At 40.3% G+C, this 27,165-nt stretch overlaps 1 long non-coding RNA gene across 1 annotated transcript; it reads right to left on the bottom strand.

The window, feature by feature from the left end:
• Positions 1 to 480: 480 nt before the first annotated feature.
• On the bottom strand, positions 481 to 19,584 carry LOC116671467 (uncharacterized). The gene is made up of 3 exons (XR_004327277.1): positions 19,571 to 19,584; positions 13,710 to 13,713; positions 481 to 601 (listed from the first exon to the last, which is right to left on the bottom strand). It is a non-coding gene; the product is annotated as an uncharacterized LOC116671467 (long non-coding RNA).
• Positions 19,585 to 27,165: the final 7,581 nt, after the last annotated feature.

The following is a 27,165-nucleotide window of genomic DNA, read 5'->3' as shown; positions in this document are numbered from 1 at the left end:
AACACCGAATGATGTTCATTTTTTTCATAATCGTCGTTGTTGATTTTGAAATCGATGATAAAGCAGGAGGAGTTTCAAGGCGTGGCAATGATGTGATTGCCGGTGAAAGTGTGTAAAGCAGACTGTAAGGGCTCCTCCCTCACTCCTGCCTCTCGTCTAAAAACGTCACACCCAACCACAATGGCTGCGCCAGTAACTGAAAAGTCAACGACTCATAGCAGATCTCCACAAACCAAAGGATGATGTTGCACATGTCCTGTCCATTACAGTTTTTTTACGATTGCTGTGACAATTTTTCACCACTTCTAACAACTTTCTTAAACTCTTAACACAGCTAGCACAACATCTGTCTGTGTAGCCTATGCACATTTTCTTGTTGCTTTGACACAAAATGCATACAGTTAACACAAGATTTAAAATGCTTGAACATGACATGAATGCATTGTTTTTGTAGACAGTGTATTGTGTTAGTGTTGAGGATCAAGTTGACTGTTTTGCCAGTTGTGTGTTGTAGGTGTGTTGGTGCGTTAAGAGTTTAGAAAAATTGTTTAAAGTATTGAAAAAATTGTCATTGCAATAGTAAAAAACTACTATTAACAGTCTATGTTTTAAAGCCCAATTTATGGTCCTGTGTTACATCCACACCGCCGGCGCGTGTTGACACGGACCCTACACTGTATCCTGAGGTGCACCTCGCAAAATATAACTACACATTGCAGTGCCGCAGACCGCAACAACTGTGATTGGTCCGCTTGACCTTGCTACTGTTGCATTTCCCCCGACTCATTTCCCAGGTCTTCCTTCTCCGTAAACATTAAAATCAAGGAGAGGGTTAACTTTTCCTGCTATATCTTCCCCACTTTGCTCAGAAAGCACAGGGGAGACACTTTGCTTCTCTCACTGTGTCTCTAGAGTCGGTACCTGCTCAGACGCTAATCCCGTCACACCAGCGCACAAGTATAAACCTCAGGCCATTTACGTAGGCTACAGTGTAAGCTTTACGTAGAGCCCACGCAGAACTGTAAATCCCGCTTTACTCATAACGTGGCTAACAGTACATAATCAACAATGGGTTTGCTGAAAAAAAGGGTACAGATGTAAAATGGAATGTAAAACAAGTATAAACATTGTCAAGCTGTCAGCTTTATTTAACAGAATAGATTAATCACTTCTGCTACAGGGAAATTAGTTATGTTGTAATGGTATATGTTGGAAATTATGTCTTACAACAGTTCCAAGTCATAAATATGATCATAATACCTGGTCTTATGAACATCAGCATGCTCTCTGTGAGCATAATGGCTGGAGAGCGGGGTTATGGTTTGTCATTATGTCTCCATGGCAGCTCATTGTCTGCTTCGGGTAAGGATGTATTGTTAGAAACTGAATGTTCCTCTCAGACAGAGGCAGGATACAACTATCATACTGCTGATCTTAACACATTCAAAACCTTGGGAGAGTGTGTGACAGACATTTAGAGCAGAGGTATGGCAGCAGAGAGGATCACTCTCCTAAAAACCCCATAACACGTGGCTGTGGTTACACTTGACCTATAAATTGTTGTTTTAAGACATAATAGATCAGGTTAACAGCAACTCAGCAGGTTTTCCAGCTGCTTCGTTAGGTTTGTTGACATACAATGCTTTTCCCAACCACATTCATAGACTGAATGATCTGATCAACATGAAGATGTGTTAACACTTGACAGGACTGTTGGAAAGTCGGCTGCACGTCACTACCATGGATGTATGAGAGAACAGGATGCAGCATTGGAGGTGGGCCATATTCATTCCTATGAGAGTTTCACATTTGTACATGAAGCCCAAAAAAATGCAGTGGTCGCGTCTAAAAATACCCGGATGATCGGCACTGCTTCTGCACGGTAAGGCCCCTAAGCAAGCGCATTACAGACTTCTGCTGACAACTTTCCAAATGTTATTGGACCAGACGGTCATGTTGTGGCGGGTAACATGTAAAATTTTGTAAAATATATCCACTCATTTACAGACGTCTCCTTTTGTATATTCACAGGGAAAAATATTTCTGGGTTCCATAGCATCATGTGGCAAATACAGAAGTTGTAATTCTACCATTTGTCCACTATGTCAAATTGGCTTTAAAGCTCGGCACATTTCGTGGGAGCTTGGTCACCACTAACTCACCCCACCCCACATTCTATACTTTAACCACAACCCTTTCAATTCTCATCAACAATTTGTCTTAGACTGTGCGATTTGTTTTAAAAACTAATTGAAAAGTCAGCTTTGAATTTTAATTATTTTAATTTATTTTTTATTGAATATTCGGTACATTGTAACAATTGATCAGGCACCTCAATTTATAAGTAATATATGGAAAAACAAAAACATGAAAAAGGGGGAAAGGGGAAACTCCTGTGGGAAAAGGTGATGATAGCCAAAAAATAGAAATAAAAATACATTGCAAGTCAATGCTTTATCCACTGAGTCCAAGCTGTGAACCAATGTCCTTATACTTTAGCTTTAAACAATGTTCAACCAACTTTTCGGCATTCGCATTAGCATAATCTAGCTAGCTACAGCTGTCGTCATTTCAGCTGACGAACTCCGCGGCTGTCTGCTAAAAATTCAAAGCGTTTGTTTACTTCTGCATGAAAACAAAGACCCATCGTTTAAAAAGATGAAGTTTGAATGGTAAATCTGCCGCCATTGTTATTGTATCAATCCAGAAACGTATTGTACTTGAAGGATTCTCTTTGAGTCCTGTACACACGTACAAATTGACGGAGTTAACAATGTGGCTTTCTTGGTGAATAATAATAATCATGAAAGATGTTTTCTGGCAGCTTTGCAAGCATGAGGGGATGCTTGCTGAGCTGCTGAAGATTCAATGCACTTTATTCAGACAGACGCTCTATGCCAATACTGTAGAATGCAAAGCATATATCCGACAGCAGCGCTGTGTTGTTAGGAACATAAAAAAGATACAAAATATCAAACACTCCGACATTTAAGGAGTCGATTGCTTTTCATATCACTGCTAATGGACGTGCAGTGATATTCTGCTGCTGGATTCTTCTCGAAAGGATTTAGGAAAGATGAAACAATGACTAAATTAAAGCGATGTCTTTTTTGGTGGCTTTTCCACTCACTCCTTCTCAACTCTTTCACTCTATCATCTTTCAATCTCTGTCTCTGTTTTTCTGATTGATACACCCATTTCACAAAGATTTCACGCTTGAGAAATCCCAAATGGGTCTCCTCTCATGACAAACAGATCAATTTTTATAGACTTGAAAGTTGCTGGTCTTGAAAATTGTTTGACTATCTTCAAGACACCACAGGGTTTTGTTGCAGCACTTTCTCTCCCTCTCTGAGTTACGGGCTTCATACACGGTGTCATAAAGCATTCATAATGTTGCTAATATCGCTCACCGCCTGGTATTTTCACACACTTTCGTTCACACTTCGATGAATTTGCAAAGGTGAACTACAAAATTTGTCAAAATGGATCAATTGCTGCATTTTGAGTCTGAAACATTGTTAAATATGCTTAGACAAAGGCCTGCATGATATGCTTTATGGTCTGTAATGTAAACGGCAAATGGTTGAGCACATCCGCGATTTTAGACACTTTTTGTGGGGCACAAGCCCCCCAAAGATATGGTAATTTCATGGTGAAGATTAGAACCCAAATTGAAAAATAAACCAAAAATTGCTTATTGTTAGAACATTGTGTCAAATTGGTTATTACTGTGACTTAAAGGGTCAGGTTTAGGCTGAATCCCATTTCTCCATCTTACCCCTGCCCTTTAAAACCAAGTGGTAAGGGTTAGGGGTGAAAACATCCCCCTATGAAATGGGACACCACTTGGTTACATCCCCAAACAGTATTGATCACAAACTCCCAAGATGCAGTCTGCAAGTGTGTCTACGTTGATTGCGTGGGTTTTGACAAGTTTCATATGCATTGATACATTTTATAGTTATTTTATGTTCACTTTGATGGTGCAGAGGCAGTTATCTGTGTAGTACTTAGGTCTGTTTGCAAAACACATGTATACACTGCTTGGTGTTGTATATCTGTTTCAGTTATCACCATATTCAATGTCATTTAGAAAGAAAAAAAATCTGTCTTTATTGCCCAATAAATTGATTATATTAAAATTATGTTATATATTTTATACATTGTATATTATATTTCAAACTAAAAAAGACACAAGACCACAAACAAACGGCTATTCTGATATTCCAGACTAGTCTGATGCCTGTTGGCCAGTAACCCTTCCCTCACTTTACTTTCAGTGTCCCATATCATAACCAACAATTATGACAATGTAGAAGTGCATGAACAGGAATTAAAGATTACAATAATACAGTACCAATACAATAATATATGGCTACAGCATGAACACATGATTTAAGAAACTTCTGTTCGTTTTCAGCCCAAAAGTGGATCAGCCGCTGTGTCCTCCTGCGTCCCTGTGTGATTAGGACGGTATATATAAAGCATGTATTAATGGCTACAAAGCAAGTAGTGTTGTGCACCGATATCAAACTAAATTCTCTGCTAATGGTTAAAACTGTAGACATGCGTGGAGTCCATTCAAGGCAGAGAAATGTGGGACTGCTGTGCAAATCAGCAATGTAACGATAACATTAACGGTTAGCATTAGCATAGCAAGCGAGCAATTAAAAAAAACTGTTGTAACTTTTAAATCAATTATTTAAGCCGAAAATACATTTATGGGTCTTTGGCAGCCATTGTTGCCTGTTGCATAATGTATATGATACCCCTTGGTTTCAAATAAGCTTGTGTCCTCCCTTGCTTTCTTTAACTGTCTATGGTTTCAAGGGCCATACACCCCTACCCTTTGATCAAAATGAGTATTGGGACAGCCCTTAGTCTCGCGTGAATGTGCAAAACCTAGGGGTAAGACATAAATGAGATTCAGCCTTAGTTCAGTGTTAATATTGTCAAAAAACGTTAGCTGAGGTTATTCAGTAGCTCGGAGATTATCAGATAATGAATTTACTAATTTGGCATAGGGGGATTTACACTTTTGGAAGGCACTGTATCCGTGTCACATTCTCAATAGGGGCTGAGCTAGAATAACCCCAGGCTGAGCCACTGCAAAAAAAAACAAAAAAACATTTGCTGCTTCTGAGAGATCCACCTGCCTCTTTGGTAGCCGTCACACTTGAGCTTGCTAACATGTGCACATACATGCACCCACTCTGAACCAAACTTACAGGCATGGAAAAAAGAAATGCTCGAATGCAAACACAAAATATGAACACAAAAAGACATGCATTCACGTCTGCAAGCACACATACACACAATTACCCTCATTCATCAACCTAACGTAGAAACCAGCGCAGAAATCCTCTTACTTCAAGTGAGAGTCATGAAACATTCGCATCACACCAATCAGAGCGTAAGATTGGTCCTACGTTGATAAATGCAGCGGCCGGAAACGATCGTAATTTAAATATCACGCCCCAATATAGTTTTTTTAGTCCGTTTTTAGGGCCTCGCCCCTACCATTTACGACATGGCCAGATGTAACTCGGCTTAGAAGTGACACGTTTCAGAGGTTGAGATTAAAACCCTGACATCTCAGTTTTATGTGGCAGCCTAAAAACTGGTACTGAAGGCTATAGGAAGAATGCAAAATAGAAAGAGATCACTGATGCAGTCAGTGTTGCCGTAGTAAATCGGACTCCAGCTGAAGTTTAATTTATACATCCTTGACATATGTATGCTATACTCCTAATAGTAACATACAGGCTTATATTGCAATCTCTTGGGCCTACAAGTAGGTGGTTTTTTTTTTTACTTGTTTTTTTTCCACGAATCAGAGCCAGACAATAGCTGTGAGGGAGAGCGCGTGTCTGACAGAGCAGAGGGGCTGGAAAAACAGGACGTAAGATGTTGGTCAATGGCAGAAAGAAATCGTCCACTTGTGGCCATTAAAGACCCCTAAGACAAACGAAAACCTGAAGAAAAAAAAAAAAAATGTTGTGCATTGTCATGTTTCCTGTATTGAATATCATTGCCAAACATAACATACCTTTTGAAAGCAAGGAATAATATCCTGTTTCCTTCAAATAGCCCCTAGTTGGGGCTGTGTTGGACACTGCTCTCTGGGCATTGGGTCAGCTGGCTCCGTCACTAGGCCTCCATTTATGGCACCTTGTTTTCCTGCGCGATGATGTAGTGCAGAACCCCAGAGGCTAAAACAATGTTGCAGACTCTGGCATTTTCTGCATTCCCTCCACCATGGCTCGTGTGTGTAGGCTACGTGTGCACTGTTGCTTGTCTTCTAAAAAAGAGCCAAATCTACCATTGTCGATAAGTGATCAACTGATGACTTCTTCTCTTGTTACATGCTGCACCGAAAGTCCACACTGACTCAAACTTTTTGCAGCTTACGCTCACGTTCAAATTGATCAAGGTCAAGCTTTGCGTAAGAATCAGCGTACGCCCGTCATGCGCCCGTTTTAGGTCGTACGCATGTTTCATGAATGAGGGAGGGCCCATGTGATTAAAATGCCGGTGTCTCCACCTGCAGCGCTATTCTTCAGATCAGATTTTCACAGTGAGTCATGTCTCTAAAAAAAAACACTTTGATCACAGCAGGATTTTGCAGTAGCAAGGTGAGCAGCACATTTACATCTCAGTCACAGAGTACACAGCAAGGTGAGCCTGCTAGCCTCACTGTGTGCACGTGTGTGTGCATTCCCTATAGGTCTCCTCTTGTCTGTACGCGTGTCTGCACCAATCCAAACAGGTTTTTAGGAGCCAATTGTTTCACAATATTTTTATTTAAGCAGATGCATTAGGTATTGGCAGATAAAGGTTCCACTCCTAGCAGGCCTTATAGAATAGGATGCCATTTCTTTGCCATTGACTATCTTCCTTAAATTTTAAAACCCTATCAGTTACTTTTGTGTGGAGTTGGCATTTTCTTTTACTGCAATGGTTCGAACATTTCCTTCCACTTCAGACTGCATACTCACTTGTTTTCTGATCATAAAAGAGCCTTTTAGAAAAAAAGCACAGATTATAAGTCTTAAATAATGACTTATCGGATGTAAATATTAACAGCTTAATGAATAATAAATGAACAAAGTGTAATGGAAAAGAGCTAATTCATGCATGATATATTTTACTGTATCTTATTCAAGGGCATTTTTGCACCCTCCATGCATTTCACAAAAAAAAAATCTTTATCCAACTCCACCTGTGTGCACGAGACTGAGTTGAAGTGTGCTATAAATCTATCTGCCTAACAGGAATCTTCGACACGAGAGATGACAGAGGCCTTGAGCGTGTACTTCGAATGACATCATTTACAAGTCTTCTAAACGCCGAGCAGGCAGCCACATAAGCAGCCGAGAATGGTTGATTGTGCCTAGGAGAGCAATGACTCGTAACACCTGATGGGGGGGACAGTAGGTGGAAGGACAAGTAGAGCTTGATTTACTTTTCGGCCAACAGCGGAGACGCTTCCTCTGCTGCTGACGTCAGTTTCCGGTTCTCGCTTTGGTCTTGTTCGCATCGATACAATTATTTTGCATTCGTCTCTGGAAAATGCACACATTCCGGGAAAAAAAAGGAAAAGAGGTCAAATGATTTGAAGGCAAAAAGAAGGAAAGAAAGATGGACAAACCAATCGACCAACTAGCTAAATGAAAGTTAAGATGCATTTTCACTTGGCAGAAGAAGCAGGTGCAGAGCCCCGTGGTGGCCGTCTGCAGCCATCCAGGTCTAAATCAGAGCAGGTAATGATGCACTGCCCAGTTTGTCCAGTCCCAGACGGGGACGAAAACAGGTGAGTCTGATTAATCAGGAAGGAGCTCCACTGCTCTGATGAACACCAAACAGACACAATTCATATATCACTGCATGATTGTTCTCAGCTGGACCGGATGGAGCTCATTCACCCCTAATCATTTCTGAAATATGCCCCTGTTGGCATGCTAAGATTCAGTACAGAATACATAATCATAATCTACAACGTGAGACAGGTGCGTCAGAGGGGGACAAGCATCTCAAAAGCTGCAAAGAACTCCCACACACCGTCTAACTTGCAAAAATATACAACGTTTAAAAGTAGGCCACGTTTCGGTACTAGACTATCTTCAAGCAAATTGCCTTTCTTCGCAGCATGCTAAGATTAAAATCCCTTCAAAGATTTCTGTGGTTTTGGAGACTGATTTTGTCTTTTGTTTGGAAGCGTTGCTTTCAAAGCGTAACTTTGGAACATTTCGGATAATATTTTCCTATCATACAAGTTGGTTCGCACAAAGCTGCTTCAGAAGCCACTGACATCTGATACTGTCCCTGAAGGGCCAAGGTTATTTTTTAAATACAGTAAAAGCACGTCTTTCAAGGGCAACCCAGTCTCAGTTATTTAATCTATTGATTCGTGTACATGGACACGTTAGTATTTTTTTCGTGTTGTGAGCACGAATTTTCATCTAATGTATTTGAATGGGAAGCATTTTTGCGTGATCACAGCATGACTACGGTAGAGAGTACTATGAAAATCCACGTAGTGAGGTTGGCTGGGGTAGTGGATGGGTCAAACACAGGACTTTCACCCCAGAGACTGTCTCCTGCATGTGGAAATTAATTTCCCAGTTTTTCCCGTTGTTGTCGCGTGTCCCGTTGTTATTGGCGTAACCCCAGAGACCGGCTTGTGTCCCGGCATGTGACGTGTCCTTTCCGTTTTTTCATAAACCCAAAGTCCATATAGATGCTTCTCATTATGTGCGGAGCACCACAAAAAAAAAGAGAAAATGAACCACATTACATTAAAATTCTTGCTCACCACCACGAAAAATGACTATTTCACAAATTGCCGTGAGACCGTGTTGCAGCAAGTGTGACAGCCTACATGGCATATCAACAGTGTTTCATTTTTTTTTTTTAAATCTCAGTTTATCCATGAGCTGACAAGAGCCGAGCCTGTGCTCACTGGTCAGAGGCATATCTCATTACAGAGATAACATCAATATGTTTAGGAGACGTGCTTTCTGATTGATTTTGTGCTCTATAGGAAAACAATTTCACATAGGCAGGCCAGGCTACAGTCAAATGACTGATTTGGACAGAATCAATTGGTGTGATAGAGAAAGGTGGAATAGGTCAAAAATGACTGTTGGGCCAGCTCAGTAACACTCCATTTTCCAAGTTTGTCTTTATGTCAAGAATAAGAGTTGAAGATTAAACACAGGAGTACAGTAAGCTACATGTCACACATCTCGTTTCATGGTGAGGTACTGTGTCTGTTCCTTTGGAAAAAGGCTGAAAATTTGCCTAATTTTCTTTTCTGGTACAGGACTAATGATTTATTGTTTTTAAAAGGCATTTTACCATTGAAAGATCCCATACACTTATTCTGCAAAGCTCCATCTCTTCATATTTACTAACTTGTAAAAGTATGTTGGCACACATCTTACAAACCCCATGGGAAGAAGATAGATTTTAAAAAGGTACCCTGTGAAGTTTTTGCCCCAAGTAGCGCTATGGAGTAACGTTTTTCACAAATGGGCCCCTCTTTTGTTGGTACTTTGTGTATAAACACAATTACGGACACAAATGCATATATATCCGTACCTCTTCCTCCATGTGTGATAACTGTGCTGTGATACTTGGTGGTAGGGTTGGTCAAGCGATGACAGCAGGGGAAGAAAAACGAGGAGCAGCAGCCCCTAAACCCATCACCTCTCTGGATGCAAAGCACATTTGTCTGGTTCGTATCTGTAGGTGCAGAGGCCTGAAAAGAAAACTGAAGGTTGTGACACAGGTAAGATAGAGAATATAAATAGTGCTGTTTGAGAATGTATTTACTTTCCCCAGAAAAAAAAAAACTTTATATGTTGCGTCATCGGCAGTAATTGTATTTCTGTAACTACAGTGGCAGTGAAATCTCTACATTACGGTACACTATAGATGTGTGAGCTCTGAGAAAAATGCAACCGGCTTTAGATGAAAGTGTCAAATGGCTTGTTGAGATCAAGATCAAGTCAAAAATAACATAAAAGTAGGATTTTGGAAGAAAAAAAATGCCATATAAGCTTTTAATGAATCCTCCCCACATTGTCCATACATGGTTATTATCCTTGTGCAGAAATGACTGCTCTCCATTTTCCAACGATTTTCTGTCCACGTTGGTGCATAACACGGCTTCCATTATCTGCTGAAACTCAAGAGCTCGAACCATAAACGACAAATTCACCGATCAATGCGGTAATTTCATACAGGCATATACAAGGGGTTACAAATGGGGTTACAGAGAGGGATGTGTGGGGGGGCAACGTTACATTTTATCCCCAAGACGCAGGATGAAAACAGAGAGGATCTGTCTGGCGGCGTACGGTTTTAGTAGGAAAATGGACAACTGGACGCTTTTATCTGCTGGCTTTGATGTTGAGGTGAGGAGGCTGATGGAGGTTCAAGGACGATTGCAACGCCTTGGGAGAGTGGGGGCCAAGGAGGGGTGAGGCTGATGCATTGGATAGATTGAAGGGAGGGGAGAGGGAATGCGAACGTATGCAAGAGAAGGGAGCAAAGACGGAATGAGATAAAAGAAAAAAGGGAGTGAGAAAGGAAGAGACGGGTGCCTCAAAAGCGACCGTTCTTTAAACATTTACCTGTGCCTGGCTATGCTGAGGGGAGAAACGGTTTGATTCCATTACACTTCTATTACAGCTGTAGTTAATGGCTGTGTCACAGTCTATTAACTGCATTCATCTTTGCCTCTGATATATAACAGGACATCAGCGTTGAACAAAGACAGATGACTGTGGCTCCCTGTTTTGCCAATTACAACTCATACCTTATTTCGTTGAACAGGATGAGGTGGACACTCGCACGTGTACACAGGACATTGAGCACAAACAAAAGGGAAACACATGTTGCATACATTCTGATCTACTGTACAATGTACCAAAAAAAACAGTAACAGACATTCATCTTTTGGTTTCCACATTAACGTAGCAGTGACAGCCAGTAGTCTGGTGCGATGAATGGGAACAGAGAGAGATGGTTTAATCTAAATACCTCAGTATCTGAGATCAGTACACATGACAGTACGCATATATTCAGCTGACAGACGACAAACAGCAGGAAAGATACACACAACGCAGTGCGAGCGTGTGTGTGTGTATACACATTTAGTTGCAGCTTCATTCAGACGGCTGCCTATATCTGACTGTTCTGAATGACTGATGTATTAAACAACGTAAGCTAATTCATTTATATGTTGAAAAGATGTAGGAAAGAGGGGTGCAGTAGATATCACAGGCTTTTACTTTACTAAAGCAGTGAAACCTTTTTTATTCTCATGTGCTAATATTGTAGGTAAATGCCAATCCACCAAAAAAAAAGTATTGTTAATCATGATTTAATAACAGTAATAGATAAAATATTTAATTTCTCTGTGCTGCAATAATTTTAAGATAGGGCGTCTACCCACAAGTCTAACAAAAAAGAGAAACATCTATACAGACTGAGGATGATAGGTAACTTTTTGACAACTACTAATTTGACTGCAAATGATCTTAGTTACTAAAAGGCATGGTTGGTATGAGATTCTGACAGCAAATTAGGGCTGCACAATTAATCATAATTTATTGAAATATGGACTAGTGCTATATCTAAATCGCAGGGGGGCACAATATTTGTTAATGGCAAAATATGCGTCAAACCATTCAGAATTAAGTACTGTGGTGCTGCAGTGATGTCCCGGCCTACAAATCGTATTCTACGGACTAAAGAAAGAAAAAAAATGTATTTTTTGGTACAGATCCTCGCAAAAAAAACAACACACTATGATCATTTTCATTTCTTTCAATGTTAATTTTCAATGAAAACGAAAACAATCATTCCTCCAATATCGTAAATCATATTAAAATCTCATTATCAGTCAAAACGATCGCAATTAGATATTTTCCTCATATCGTGCGGCCTTATGTAAGTTATTATTTTTGAAATGTCTGGTTAAAAACAAAAAACGTTTCCCATTGAATACAATGTATTTTATTTTGAAAAAACACTGCACACCTGCAGGTACAGGGATTTCTGAACTGCACTTTCTGTCCTTGAAGACATAAAAAAACTCTTAATGCAAGAACGGTATGGCGGAAAATGTTAGTGTTTTAAAAACGGACTTTTTAAAACCTTGAAACCAGTAACCGGCCCATGCCTAGTTACAAATCCTAGTAACAACGAGGCAAGCGTACATGTTTTATGTTACGATGTCGCTGCAGCTTGGACAGTAAGTGACATCCAGTTCATAATCACACACTGAGCAACAAAAAGTCCCAGTGTGACAAATTGCTCATTGCTATGGTAATACTGCCAAATTTCAGTTTCCGTTATCAAATACACTTGCGTGTAATTATTCAACACTATATATTACAGTCTGCCATTTTAGTGCCATTAAAATAATTCCACACAGGTATGAATAAAGTACACCGCATAACACACTACTGTTTAATAGAGTAATGACGTAAAAGTACAATAATCTGTAAATGTCTAAAATCTAATTTTACCGCATAATATAGATATTTGTCTATTGTACAGGGACTATAGTGAGAGGGATTTAGAACACAGCCTAAATGTAGGCTAAATTTCCAACATGGTATTGAAAAACTACAATTCTGTGCATCTTTTTCGCTGATGCCAACACATCCAACCTGCAGTAAATCTGGTAGGGGGGCTCTTAGACTGTCAGCAGCAGTGTGCACATATCTGTATTTGTATAAGACAAAGGCAGACATTGATAAAGAGCTCCTCGTACGTTAATTTCGTAAAGGGATTATACATGGTCTCAGCAGTGCCTTCAAATGAGCCGCTCTGAGATGGAGCTCTCGTTGCTGCTCTACTCCCTGCTGGCTCTCGCTACCCAGCATTAACCTATTTAGGGCAGCTTTTAGGCATCTCCATCGCTCCTATACAATTTCACAATTTATGAAGCCTAATCAATACAGAGTGGAGCACCTACATGAAAAATGGTTCAGTGGAAACTGCACAACAAAGAGAGGCACCCTTTCCCTGCGAAAGATACCACTTTCCAAATTCATATAACCTAATGCACAATGGGAGAGCCCAGACCCCACAATAAGACCACAGGGCCCAGAGGGTAATACCCTGTTAGAGCAGATTTATTTTACCCACTCTCTCTCCTGCCTTCATCTACACCCCTGTCATAAAGCTTTATCAAAAGCTAATTATGCTCAAAAACAATGAAATAACTCATAGGACGGCAGCCTGTACAGCGCTTATTGTATAAGCCTCTTGGCAAGAGTACCCCACACAAATGATATTGTCACTTACCTATTAATGAAGACAAGTTTGCAGGCACTCTTTGGTTCATTTTAATTTGTATTAATTCTCTGTCAGCCCTCGTTATGGACATTAATGAACTGCATCCGGAAGCAAAACAAGGCTTTTGACCTGAGCAGGAGTTAGAATAAATCTCTCTATCATTTTAGCGTTGGCTGTGAGCAAGCAAAAAACCTTAAACAACCTGGCAGAGGGAGGTATGGGAGAGGAATTTAAAGGAGCTAGCAGAGTTGTGAACACATTATATTTAAAAATCTGTGCTAAATACTTGATGCCATTCAGTACCGATCCAAAGAACAGAATAAAGTAGAATTCAAAAGACAACTTGGGTTGCAAATTGCAGTGCCATTGTACTCACCTAGCCTGATAACAGGCCTTTTCACAGGAGACATTTTGACATCACATTAGGAAAAAACAGGTGTAAATACAAATAATTAAGGCTGTATTCCATTTAGTCACACAGACATGGTTTACTGGGACACTTCTATATACATAGTGTTATTAGCAACACCTGGGAGTTTCCCACAACAAGTCAAACTGTGCTGTACCAAAAGGATCGCTGAACAAATTGCACCAGGTTTGCACCGGCTGCTTGTAAATCCATTAAGTTTGTGTTTTAAGCCCTTCTAAAGTTCGGAGTACAGATTCTAGCTTAGGGTAGTGATTACCAAATCTAGTTACACCATTAGAATTTTAGATAGAACGATTTTAGTAGTAAAAATCGGCACTGCAGTATCACAAGCTGTAAAATAACTGCTGAAAATAACAGTTTAACAGGGGCCAAACGATAAACAGAATTACCATTACTTTGTATGACATGTTTGCCTAGTTAGTAGAAAGACTAGTCATGCTGTGAAGAATGCAATTTAAGAAAGTGTTATTTCCGTGACATGCAAATTCAAAATATCATAATTAAAACAGCCTTTTGATCAAGTGTCAGGTCAGCTGTGTTTAACATTACAATCTATTTTACTCTTCACTTTAATCAGTCACATCTACTAGCAACGTTTGTTTTTTCAGTTTGATAATTCAGTTCCTTAACTTATCTACTGCTGTCCTTAACAGTAACAGTAGTCTCGCTTTGCCAGCCCATCCACACACTGCGAAGCGGAGGAGGGTCTGGCCATTCCACATAGCATTCCGGGATGGGAGAAAAACATGCTCGGGTTTATTGGCATTTCTCTTAACCAATCACAATTGTCAAGGGCAGTCGCTAAGATCTGCACAGTGCCGCTGCAAAATAGTCGTGCGAGAGAAAACTCAGATTGACAGATACACTAGCTAGCCATTTCAATTTACCATGCAGAGATCTGAGGAGCAGTTAACCACAGTTCTCATAAATCCGAGTTTGAAATTCCAACAAAAAAAGCAGTAGGAAACGGAAAATACATGTATCCGGCCAAATTTCCAGCGGCATTGGTGCAATCCCGGAAGTCAAATGCAAGGCTATTGAGCAGTTTAACCTGGCATTTTCAGGTGCAAATATTCAGTAACAACGTAATTTAAGTATGTGTTCTAATTATTAAACATTTACGTTATAAAGAGAAGTTAGATCTTATGAGCAGGTGATGCAACAAGCTCCAAGTACAGACCATGGTTTTATTGAATGTCTTTGCTTTACAAAAAGCTACAGATACAAATTCATCACAGAAGAGAGATTCATTAAAGATATACAATAACCTGCTGTTTTGCTCTCACTGTGCTGTCACAATTTCCACCTATGCCTACTGCACTTAACTTTAAGGGATCTATTATAAGAAAGCCAATTCTCTAATGTTGAAGAGAAGGTCATGGATAATGTCCACTGCAGAAACTCTGCATCATAACACAGATTCTAATAGAATTAATGGGCAGCGATTGGCTAATGAGGCTGAAACTGCACCATTCCAGTCAATTTAACCAAACAGTCTGCCCTCAGTTGGCATTGTGATCACGTAAATTACAAAATATACCTCTTGCTGCTCTTCACGCATCCTTCAAAGCTCAAGGTTTTCACTGTGAAGTTCACTGGACAGTAACTGCTATTTCATCAGTAGAACCTGTGCCCCTAACCGAGACACACCTCGCCATGCTCAATCCTCCAGTGTTCACAGTTGTCTTTCTGGCAGCCATATCGGTCGTTATGGCCGCTCCAGGAAGACGAACCTATTGTTAAATGATCCATTCATTCTATGTGGCTCCGTTGGCTCGTTCAGAGCAACTGGTCAGTGGAGAGCTGCTAATCTGCCATGCTGTCTGTGTGTGTAGGGCTGTAACAGCATTGACTGAATGTTAATTGCATTCCCTACACAGCAACCTACCTACTGGTCTAATTGTCTGTCTGACTGCTGGACTGACTGACCACCTGTCTGAACACCTGATTGTGTCCAACTGGCTGTCCGACTGCATCAATATCGAATTTCCGAAATATGCCAGTTTGCTTGACTCCCTGAACGCCAGAACATTTGAACGCCTGACTGTGCACGCCCGTCTCTCTTCCTGTCTGTCAATAGCCGTCTTACCTTTGAGAGAGAGTGACTCGCACACAATCGCACCAAGTGATGTGAAAGTGAGATGAGAGAGACATTCACAATTGACAGCGGTTTTTATTTTTGGAAAATGATTATCACAACCTGCCATCACCCATCAAATGGTGAAAATGAAACAGTACAAAGTAAAGTAAAATCAGTAACTGGCAGAGCATCTCTGTGAACACCTAATGATGTGTTATTCACTGCAAATAATTACTTCCAAACTTTTTGTCCTTCAACTAAAGTTATTAACTACTTAAAGTTTACTGCGGGAATGACTGGACATTCAAGGTGAAAAGCTCAGTGCCACTGTGATAATCAGAGCGAGGGAAACTGGCCACAGCCAGTGCCGAAATGCATCTCTCGCCAAGGGAAAAAAAATTGCATGTGGTGCATTATTATTATTTTATGTCAAATGCTTTGTAAAGCGTTTATTGCAGCAAGAGGGAATAGCAGATATATTTCTCACTGAGATAATGTGCACCAGAGCTTCTTCCTCTGAAAGTCTCTATAAATATTCAGACCCACGGTCCGGGGGTCATGTTGGACGAAAGGAAAGCACTGGTTATTCAAACAGTGTTTTTGCTGGCGTGTTGCAAAAGGTTGATATAGGCCATGTTGACTGAATGACCCCACACCCTGCCTCTTTTCTTCTGTACATAATATTTAAAAGTATCCTCTATTTTACTGGCCCTTCCTGTATCTAGCTCAACATTTTTTATCATGATTGTTCCCCATTTACCTGCATTTGTCCTTTCCTGTCATTCTTCCATCCATCCATCCATCCTACCTCTGCATCTCTTTAGGAGACAATACTCAAACAAACCAAAACCACGTTGAAATGTAAATTATCCCCCTAAACACCGCCGCGCTCAGAGCCCCATTTTCTGTCTTTATGCTAAGCTAAGCCCCTGCTGGCCTTATGTTTACTGTACAGGCATGAGAGTTAACTCCCGGCAACAAGGCAAATAAGTGTATTTCCCAAAGTGTTGATAAGAAAATTCTATTAATTTTGTTGGCCTATTTTAATAATATTTTTGGCCATAACTTCTATTTGACATGATAACTTACCAAAGTAATAGCTGAGATCTGGGACAAGGCTGTATTGCTAGAGTTCACACACGCAAACAATTCAGCCAATTTATCTTGAAATAACATAAAATATATCCAGAAAGGTTGGTAATAATCCATCATTGCAAAGTAAGACTATGTGCGTACACAATTAGGCATTAAACTTTCTTAAAATAAGTTTAGCTAACCTAAGGTTTATTTAAAAGGAAAGTTAGACTTTTTACACTTAAAGCTTCTATAAAAGGTTATCAAATGTAGCTTTGACTGTCTATCCTCTCCGAGCGCTGGGTTTGTTACAATCCACAGGCTTGATTAGCTTTTTTTTTTTAATAAAGCCCAAACTCAACTTATTCTTTGGTTGTACTTTACCCATAATTCATTGAATTAGATGTAAAAATATGCTGTCTCTCTGCCATTGCTGGCCTTTTTGTGAGAGCCGATGCTCAGCGCAGCTCGCTCTTCGGAGGCAGACCATGAAATCAGCATCTGATTGATATTGTTTTACAATTTGAATGTCAACGTTATGAATGAAGCTTTGAACTATTTGGTACATCCTATGCCTAGTTTAGCATTTAACTTATAAGTTACCTGTTAAAACGTCATCCAAAACTCAGCAAGAATGCAAATACATTTCACAAAAAAGTCAATTCCATCTTCATGTTTTAAGGCTTATTTTACTTTCCTCTGTCCTTGCCCACACATTTGGATGTATTCACTCCCTCCAAGCAAGTATTTTTCAGACAGCAATGTGCAAAAATAATGAAGGTCCACGTCATTCAAAAAGCACCACATTTATCCAATATTAAGTTTGATACTAATAGTATTAAACTGATATCAAAAGTTTTGTAAGTCACAGATCCACAACATGATTATGAGTTTGGTGCCATGTTCAGATTCCCAGAATCTGCTTCTGAATGTATATCCCTCCCTCCATTCCGCCCTACCTTTGTCCCTCACTCAGCTTTTTTTTCATCTCCTCCATCACCCTTCTGAAAGCCTCGGCCCGTTCAATTAGCCATCTGCTAGCCTGGCCGGCAGCAGCAGAAACAGTGTGACCAGCCACTTTGGTAGTGTGACCCCCGGGGATCAGGACAGGTGAGTGGGTCGCAATCAGCCACTTTGATTACTCCCTTAACCACTGCAGAGCAACCAATTTACCACAGGGTTACCACTGAACCCATTAACCTGTTAGCGCGCACAGCCACCCACAAGGAAATTGGAAGCTGGAGGAAGGATGCAACGTGGCGTTTTCTAATGGAAATAATGTCATGTGTGCCCTTTAGGTAGAGCAAAATAAGATCTAAAAGTGGTGTATGTGTATGGGACTCCATGGTTGCCTGTGCTACAGACAAAGTTTTTTTCATCAGGAACATAAGAGAGGGACTACTGGCACTTCAGGCTCTTTGTCTCAGATCCTCACATTTTAATTAAGTTTCTGTTCACTGATAAATGTTTTTTGTAATCCAAACTCATTAGATGATAGTCTCTTTTCAGCGCATTGGGAAACACATTAAGCCACATGGACTATATCTCAAACATGCATCAGTGTTTACCTCCGAGTTTGTGATAGCACGGTCAGCAAGAACAGGCAGCAATTAGCTGCTAGTATGCCCCACTGATTATGCTGTTAATTGTTTTTTTTCCCCTGCACTTTTTTTCTATACGTGTTTTTTTCACCAGTGGGGATCATTTGAATGTTCTATGGTAATATTATCGTAAGTCAGTTCACAAGTTTATATTCCTCTCTCCCCTTACAAATGTTTTGCTGTTGCTAGATGCATGCTTGTTGAGGGGTTAGTGAACGTGACACGACCACGCATGTGAAACAAGACAAGAGTTGGCTGTTAAGTGGCTGAACAGTGCTCACGGCTCATCGCAGCGACAGCTTGCTGTTCTGTGCCTGAGCTAGAGTCCACAACCCAGCATAACTGCCTTCACTGAAAATGGCTGTCTGTTCAGTACTCACCTGCTGATGTAAAGTAGTGTTCACAGACGGCAGATCCCTTTTCGTGTAAAGTGATTTCCACCCAAGGACATCGAGGCGAAGCAGCCTGGCTTACAGAAGCTGAAAGCACGACAATATTAAAGACCAACATTAACCAAGTGGCGTTGCAATGATAATGTAGTTATTACTATAGGAGAATCATACAGGGCAGACTGCTTTAGCTTGCATGGGTATAGTAAAATGGTAGCAATATACACCTACCCTGTATAAAATATTCATCAGGAGTCAGAAATAGCACACATTAGGTTGTCAAGCCGGCCGCCCTGTAAATCCATGCAATGATGCAAAAAGAAGAGAAAACAAAGACTTTTCATGCCATTTGCCTGCTATAATGCCAGGAATTATGAAGCTACTGTGAACAATTTCCGCTCTACTTTGGAGTCAATTCCACTAGGCTACACTCCAATGGGATAAATGAGACCACAGGAGAAAAGGATGTGTGAATTGGGATGGATGAAAGAAGGGATGGCTCTGTTGGTAGCAACAGAGGCTTTCCTCAGATCAGTGCAGTGTGAGATTTCTTTAAATACCAGATTAGTTAAGAATATACACTCTTTCTACACTGTTCTAACAAGCTCCTGGAGCTATGCAATACATACATCTGTTTGAGGACTAAAATTTTGTGGTGCACATTAAACATTCAAACAAAGTGGTTTGTTTGGAGTAATTGTAGGAAGAACTGGAAAGTGTGTGAGCAGTGATGGTCAGATATGGAAAAGACAAAGAAAACAGCACCATCCTCAGAAACTCAAACTCAAACTCACACAGCAACTTCTACAAACTGGCAAAGAGTGAGAGAGTGACTGAAAAAAGGTTGATTAATTACCTGCAGGGCTGATGAGGAAAGTGTGAACAGGTGTGTAGATGGGCGGGGCTGTCACATGATGGGAAAAGGAGAGAAAGACTGAGGGCATCTGGTGGATGGAAGTAAAATGGCAGTCAATGGGCCTGGGGAATAGGAAACGTGGCCAGAGAGGAGAGACAGAGAGACAGACAGTTACATTTCAAGTCAAACTAACTTAAACTGTTGAAGGATGACAGGTGTGGGAAGGGGTGGACTGGGACAAAAATGCGGTCAGGGCTTTCTGTTCTTTACCGGCCCAATTTCAGAGGGGGCCATTATTTGCTTTATAATTGAAAAAAACAATATGAAGTGAGATTATGGCACCAGCAGCATTAGGCGCACTTACAGGTTTTCATGATGACACACTGAAGAAATTTCCTAAAACCTTCCAAAAACTACCATAACACCATCTTGGAATAGAACGGAAATGCTTACATATTTAAAACACTTTATTACAGCCAAAACACAAAAGTACGAAGACAAAGCGGACCAGACACAAGCTTTTATTTTGAAAAGTAGAAGTTCGATGGCACCAGACGGGAGGCTCCAAGCTGCAGCTGTACAGTCTTGCATATTTCTGTCAAACTGGTGTGATACGACAGTGTTGCCACATTTTTTTTTCTTGTTTCCAGGGGCCCAAATCTTCCCAAATCGGCCCCAAAGTGCTCAGCTCCTCTGGCATTTGCCAGAACTGCCAGATTGCCGGTCCGCCTAAAGATGTAGGTGTTCCTTAGGCAGATTTGGTCTAATGAAAAGAAAGGGAATGACCTTGGCCTGTGTGATTTTGACCATTATTCCAATTATTCTAATAATTCTATTCTAAAACTCACTGACTAACACTTTCCGTAATCCATCTATCCGTGTTGGACTATTTTACAAATCTGTCTTTTAAAAGCCCCTTCACTTTTTGAAAGTGCAATACTAAACGACTAGAGTGCCTCTTTGATAGATGGGATATCTGCATAAGTGCAAAAATAACCCAGAGCAAGCTCAAATACATGCAAGTGAACTTCAACAACTCTCAAACACAACTTAGGTCTCCCGAGGATATCTCTTTCTGTCTAACCTCTAACCTTCCACAGCACGGGAATAGATCAAGCTCGAGCACTCTGCTTCCTTAACATACTCTCATACATATGATATGTTGGCGAGTATCCCTTATTAACTCTGAGCATATATTGGCATATAATTCCGAGTGACTCTATGCACTGTATGCATGTCATGAATCCATAAGCGTCTCTAATTTGGGATGGAGAAGGGAGGGTTGGAGCAAGGTGACCCCGGCTGTGTTCTTGATCATCAGCTGGTCTGGATGGGGTTAAGAATGGAAATTGGTTTGGCTCTGTAGTGAATCTATTATCATATCTCCTGACCCCTCCTTCTTTGTTTCTCATCTCTGTTAGACACCATTTTACATCTCGCTCGCTCTCCTTGTCTATCCGTCTCCTATTTGTCATTCAATCTTTTTTTCCACACACTTACTTTTTCTCTTGTTCTCTGTGATGTAAAAACTGCCTCAGCATATTGATAATGAGATTTATTCAAATAGCCCTCCTTAAAGCAAAGGACATTCTCTGTGACATCTGCAGTTATTATATTAAATCTTGAAGGTGTCTGCATTCTCCTACTGGTCTGTATAATCCTCAGGACACTTGCTCATCTAGAACTAGACGCTTCTGTATTTTGTTTTATCAGCATGGTCTTAATTATCTATAGGCTTTTCACAACAAACACTTGTTGGTTCATTAGGAGTCTGTCGAAGGGACTGACTGACTGACTGTGGCTTGTTAGGCTGATTAAACCATCGCGTCTAATTAGCGGCTGTATCATGGCTCAGTTCACTGCTGCTGTAGCATCAGAAAGATAGAGGCTACACTGTAAGCATTATATTTCCTATTCCTGAGTACTGAGTCTGGTAGTGGCCATCACGACAGGAAGGAAACACCTACAGTGTGGGTAAAAGGTCCCATATCATGCTCATTTTCAGGTCCATATTTGTATTTTGGGTTTCTACTAGAACATGTTTACATGCTTTCATGTACAATTTAAAACATAAAAAAGTCATATACTGTCTTATAAGCCTTCTCTTAACATACACAATCTGGAAAGGGCTATTCATGCCTTTATTAGTTCACGGCTAGATCATTGCAACGCTCTTTATGTTGGTCCAAGTCAAACATCCGTCTCACGTCTTCAGCTTGTGCAAAATGCTGCTGCTCGCTTTTTGACAAATACTTCTAGAAGTGCACACATCACTCCCATTCCTTTTACACTACACTGGCTTCCGGTGCGTTTTAAAATTGATTTTAAAATTGTATTGTTTGTTTTCAAAGCCTAAAACGGCCCTTCCCCGGAGTATTTGTCCAAGCTTTTAACTTTGGGTGGGCAAAATTGGCTGTTGCGGTCTTCAGATCTACGGACTTTAGAAGTCCCAAGGTCGAGGTACAGTGGGGCGATCGGGCCTTCGCTGTTGCTGGCCCAAAACTCTGGAACAAGCTCCCCCCTGACATTCGCACTATAACGGATGTTGTTGATTTTAAATCAAAACTTAAAGGTTATTTATTTAGAATGGCTTTTAATACGCAGTAGTGGTGCAACAACTTCCCTCTTCTTCTGATGATTTTAGGCAACTTTATCTGTTTTACTGTTTTCTATGCTTCATGTTTTTTTTTCTTGTCTTCTATTGAAGGTTGTGTTTGTCTATTCTTAGTTGATGTAAAGCCCTTTGGACACCTGTTGGTTGCTGTAAAGTGCTAAATAAATAAATGTTGGTTGATTGATTGATTGATTGTCAGGATGAACCTGTATTCACGCTCAACTTTTAACCCCCGTCCCGAAAAAGGCCAGTCTTTGCAGATTGGCAGTGTTTCCAGGTCTTCCACATTTGCGCTCTTGGCATTGCCGCACTCTCATTGCAGCCAGGGAATGACTGTAACGGCACAGTAGCGGTACTTTCTATCTACATACGGGATCACAACCGTACGTAGGTCTTGTTTAAAGACACAGTTTCTGAATATGGTCTGGGTGCATTTCTCTGTGAATTGAGCATTTTGACACTTTCACAGTATTTATATAGCGCCTGGATTATGGGATAGGATAGGCAAAAATAAAGCTTTGACTTCAGCCTGTTCCTTTTTTGGTTATGTAAGGTGGCAAATTGTGGCGATTAATTGTTTCTTTCATGTATGTTAACCAAAATAAAATTATTCATCATCATCATTATCAAACTGCTTCATAATAAAAAAAGACAAGGAAAACGTACTTTTTACAAGATGGGACCTTTAAAGTGTGCACACATTTACTGCACCAAAACGTGTAGTGCAAGATGTTCACCAATATTTCCTCCAGTATGCTTATTGATGATAGATTATGGTTCAACTCATAACCCTGAGTTTATTGTATCAATCATTCCACTTTGTATGTTAAGGAAACACTGGACAATGTAAAACAATCAATAAACCAATGCAATCAAGCAAATGCAACTAATAGGGAAGTATATAGAGAAATACGAAGAAGTGAAGGAAGTGAATAAAAAACATTTCTAACCCGTGAGCATTTGTTCATTTGTTCACACTGATTAGGACAACATATGGAGCAAGAACTAACCAAACAAAACATTATATTAAGCAACATCTTATGCATTTGATATTTTAACCTGCGTTTTGCAATAGAGGTTAAGCAGGGTCGCAACTAATTATTTTCCTTTTTGATTGATCTGTCTCTTTTCCCAATACATCTATCAATTGTATGTCTATGTAACGTCAAACAATTGTGAAAAAAAAATCACCCATCACAACTTTCCAGAGCCCAAGGTGACACATTCACAGACACAGCCCAACAATAACAGAAGGACAGAGGATAGACATCCTGAATGTTTCTTTGGCTCACGCTGCAGATGTTGACTGAGGAATGGAAAACCTTGAGACTCAATGCATTCAAACAGCACTAAAGCGTTTGTGCAGAGCCAGTTGCATCTGTAAGCGAAAGGAGCAGCTCTGCCCAAACTGATGTTGTCACATTAAAACACACACATCTCAACGAGCAAAGATATTCTCACTTTCTTGATCAGTAGCGCCTTCTCCACAAGGATTTATTTAGCGGCTTGGCACTCTTGGAGGTGATACACGAGGACGTTTGATAGGTCTGTAGAGTCCACATCTATCCTGCATCAGCAGTGTGGGGATTGCAAAAATTGGCAGTGAAGTAGCAGGGCAGGAAGAGGATGGAGTGCAGAGAAAGGTTCAGTGTCAAAAGGCCAGAGAAAACATTAACCTTTCATTGCCTTAGGAAATGAGTTCTGCGAGGTGAAGAGGTTGCATTTCAAACTGTAACCTAAATGTATTTTGCATAAAGTCAAAAGTGTGGGTGATGTTTCGCTTGGTAAAAACCAATCAGGTTTTGCTTTATTTTTGTTGGGCAGTAAGTTCATCTTGCGCCTCATCTCTGAACAACCAAAAACTGCTTATATTGTTCATAGTTCTAGTTGTTTATGCAACACAACTAATAGAAATGTTTACCTTTCAAATGCAGTAGTGGAATTATAACCAGTTAATCAGTTACATAACCGGGTGTTAATTATTACATGAAAGCCTTTCATTTCGGTGGCAGTAACTGATTGTGGTAAAGAATAGACACAAAACCAACACAGGAGCAGAACTGACACACAGTCTGAACCACAAAACATATTGTACACAGAGTAGATGTTTTTCATTCACTGTAACTGTATGGAGAATAATAACCGTCCAATATCCCTGTAAGTTAATGCATCACTGTGATATCGATTGCAGAACAAAAGCAGAACACAGAAAGCTTTGCAAATCCGATGAAGTTGTCTAAGATGCTGCCATATGTTCCACCTGTGAGCAACGTGGTCCCTAGAGGCCCATTCGTTTCCTACAGAGCTCAGTGAGCAGTGAAACCCAGCCAACACAATGACAAGCAACAAGATTATTGGCCAAAAATAGTTGGCCTCAACAAGGGGAGCAACTCAAAAAAACAGAGTTGATGAAGATGTAAATGATACTGATACATTTGCTCTTAAAAATACAGTATTTAATGAAAATAAAAAAACAGGCTTTATCTTATGTGTTTATTTTCAACTTCTTCCTACACCTTTTGAGTTATTTGTAGCTTATACAGTATGCTGCTAAGGATCCCATTTGTTTTTCTTTTTTATTGCTTTTTATGTTTTACTTTATGTTGGTATGTTTTTAACATGTTCAATAACTTGACAAAAATAACTAAATCTATATCATAGCTCTGTTCTCTATCTTTAAATGTTTGTACTAGTGTGACTGTCTTCAAACCCATTGCTCTGCTTCTATTCTATCACTAAACAATGTGGCAGGGTGTAGGCTTGGACCCAAGTGCAGGAAGGCGAGGTGTGAGCAGCAGTTTGAATAAACAATGTAATGAAACAGAAAGAAACATGTAAGCAGGAGAAAATAATCCAAAAGAAACAGGAACACAGAAGGAACAGGAAAACATCCAGGAGCACAAAAACCCAGTAACACGTGGGGCGGAACTCTTTACAAAAGACAGCCAATGAACGACAATAAACAACCAACAGACACAGACACAGAAAGCACACAGATTAAATGAGGGTGAAACAAGGGACAGGTGACACAAGGGCTGGGGAACAGCTGAAGTCATCAGGGCGGGGCAGACAAACACACATGCGGGAAAGCAGAAGACAGGAAGTAAACCAAGACCTAGAGCGGCTGTGGCTCAGTAGTAGAGCGGTTGGTTCAATCCCTGTCCCTACAGTCCCATGTCAAAGTGTCCTTGGGCAAGAGACTGAACTCCAAGTTGACCCCGATGCTGCGCCATCGGAGTGTGAATGTGTGTGAGTGTGTATCTGATGAGCAGGTGGCGCCTTGTACGACAGCCTCAGCCACAGTGTATGAATGTGTGTGAATGGTGAATGGTTCCTGTACTAAGTAAAAGCGCTTTGAGTAGTCGGAAAGACCAGAAAAGAGCTATATAAGAACAGTCCATTTACATTTTAACATGGAAGAGCATAGAAACTACAAAATAAAACAGGAATGTGTATGTTTTGGCTAATAGATGTTTGGCCTCAATATGGTGACTACAAGTAACCAAGCATAAAGAAGTAAAGTCACTCACTTTAAAGCTATGCTAATTCCTATTTTTTATATTTACAATGGGTCTAATGATTATGAATGCCGTGAGAGGTGGAGCATGTAGTGACAAACTTTGACAATTTGATTCTGGCCATTTAAAACTTTCAGTGCAATCTGAGCAAATACCTAAATAGTAGATTTAAAATGATGATTGGGGAATGGTTGCATCATTGGGGGTTGGTGTTACCATATTAAAGTAGAGTTATGAAATGAAATATAACAGTGGTAATAAATACATGATATGGTCCAAACCTGGAGACAGCATGCAATCACAGCCTTTCACACCTGCCATTGGGCATTACATTGTAGCAGCACATTAAAGGAGGAAGTGTGAAGAATTATGAATGCACAGTTAGCAATTTTCACAATTAACCCATTCATGACTAAACTACATTATAAATACTTCATTAGTGCTTTTTTTCCTTTGAAGGGAGGATTTCCTTTTCCACTAGCTTGCTAGCATGATGGCTAAGGCGCCCTGCCAAATTAGCCATGGTTGGGAAAAAAAGCGTGAAAACATGTGGTGTCACAATACAAACAGATGCTACAAGAAAGACGTCACATCCTAAACATCAGTTATACACAATTTACTTGATTTGCAACTCCTCCTGCAATTGAATGAGCTTCACCAACGAGAAGATATCAATAGCAGGAAATAACATGATTCACTGCACTGTAATTAGAGATTCAGCGAGATGAAAAGAGAAGATTTGCTCTTTGACACAGGTCACCCGCAGAGAAACACAAATGCTATCTAAATGTCATCAAGCATGATGTAGCTGCAGAGCCTCTTGTCAGTATGTGCACAGTGAATTCATTATTTTTCATCTATTTTCATCTCTGCGCCATTATAACACTGTCATAAGGAACGTGACTCACGGGCGAAGAGAAATTGGAAAGCAAAGTTAAAAGTCACAGCCAAGGAAAAACCTTTGATTTCTTTCCTCAAATAAGAACTGTTCTCCAGAACCAACAGAGTCCGATGTTAATTTGTTTGAGCGATGTTCAAACGGGACAACCTCTTTGTTATATGATGAACTGGTAGATTGAAAACTATCTGCTTCTTTATCTCTCCTCCTCGGACATGGTGGCGGAATCTATCAGAGCACAGATCAGTAATTACTGCAGGTTGTCAACAATTTATCACAGAGGTCCCGTGGACTCCTGCACACAGGCTGGACGGGATTGCAAACCCCCAATGCTCGCATCAAGAACTGAGAGGACACAAATGTACCAGGTTGGCACGCAACGTCA

Source organism: Etheostoma spectabile, chromosome 21, assembly GCF_008692095.1.
Source record: "Etheostoma spectabile isolate EspeVRDwgs_2016 chromosome 21, UIUC_Espe_1.0, whole genome shotgun sequence".
In the NCBI taxonomy this organism is placed as follows: domain Eukaryota; kingdom Metazoa; phylum Chordata; class Actinopteri; order Perciformes; family Percidae; genus Etheostoma; species Etheostoma spectabile.
Note: the sequence above shows the minus strand (reverse complement) of the source record. Positions and strands in the feature narration are given on the sequence as shown.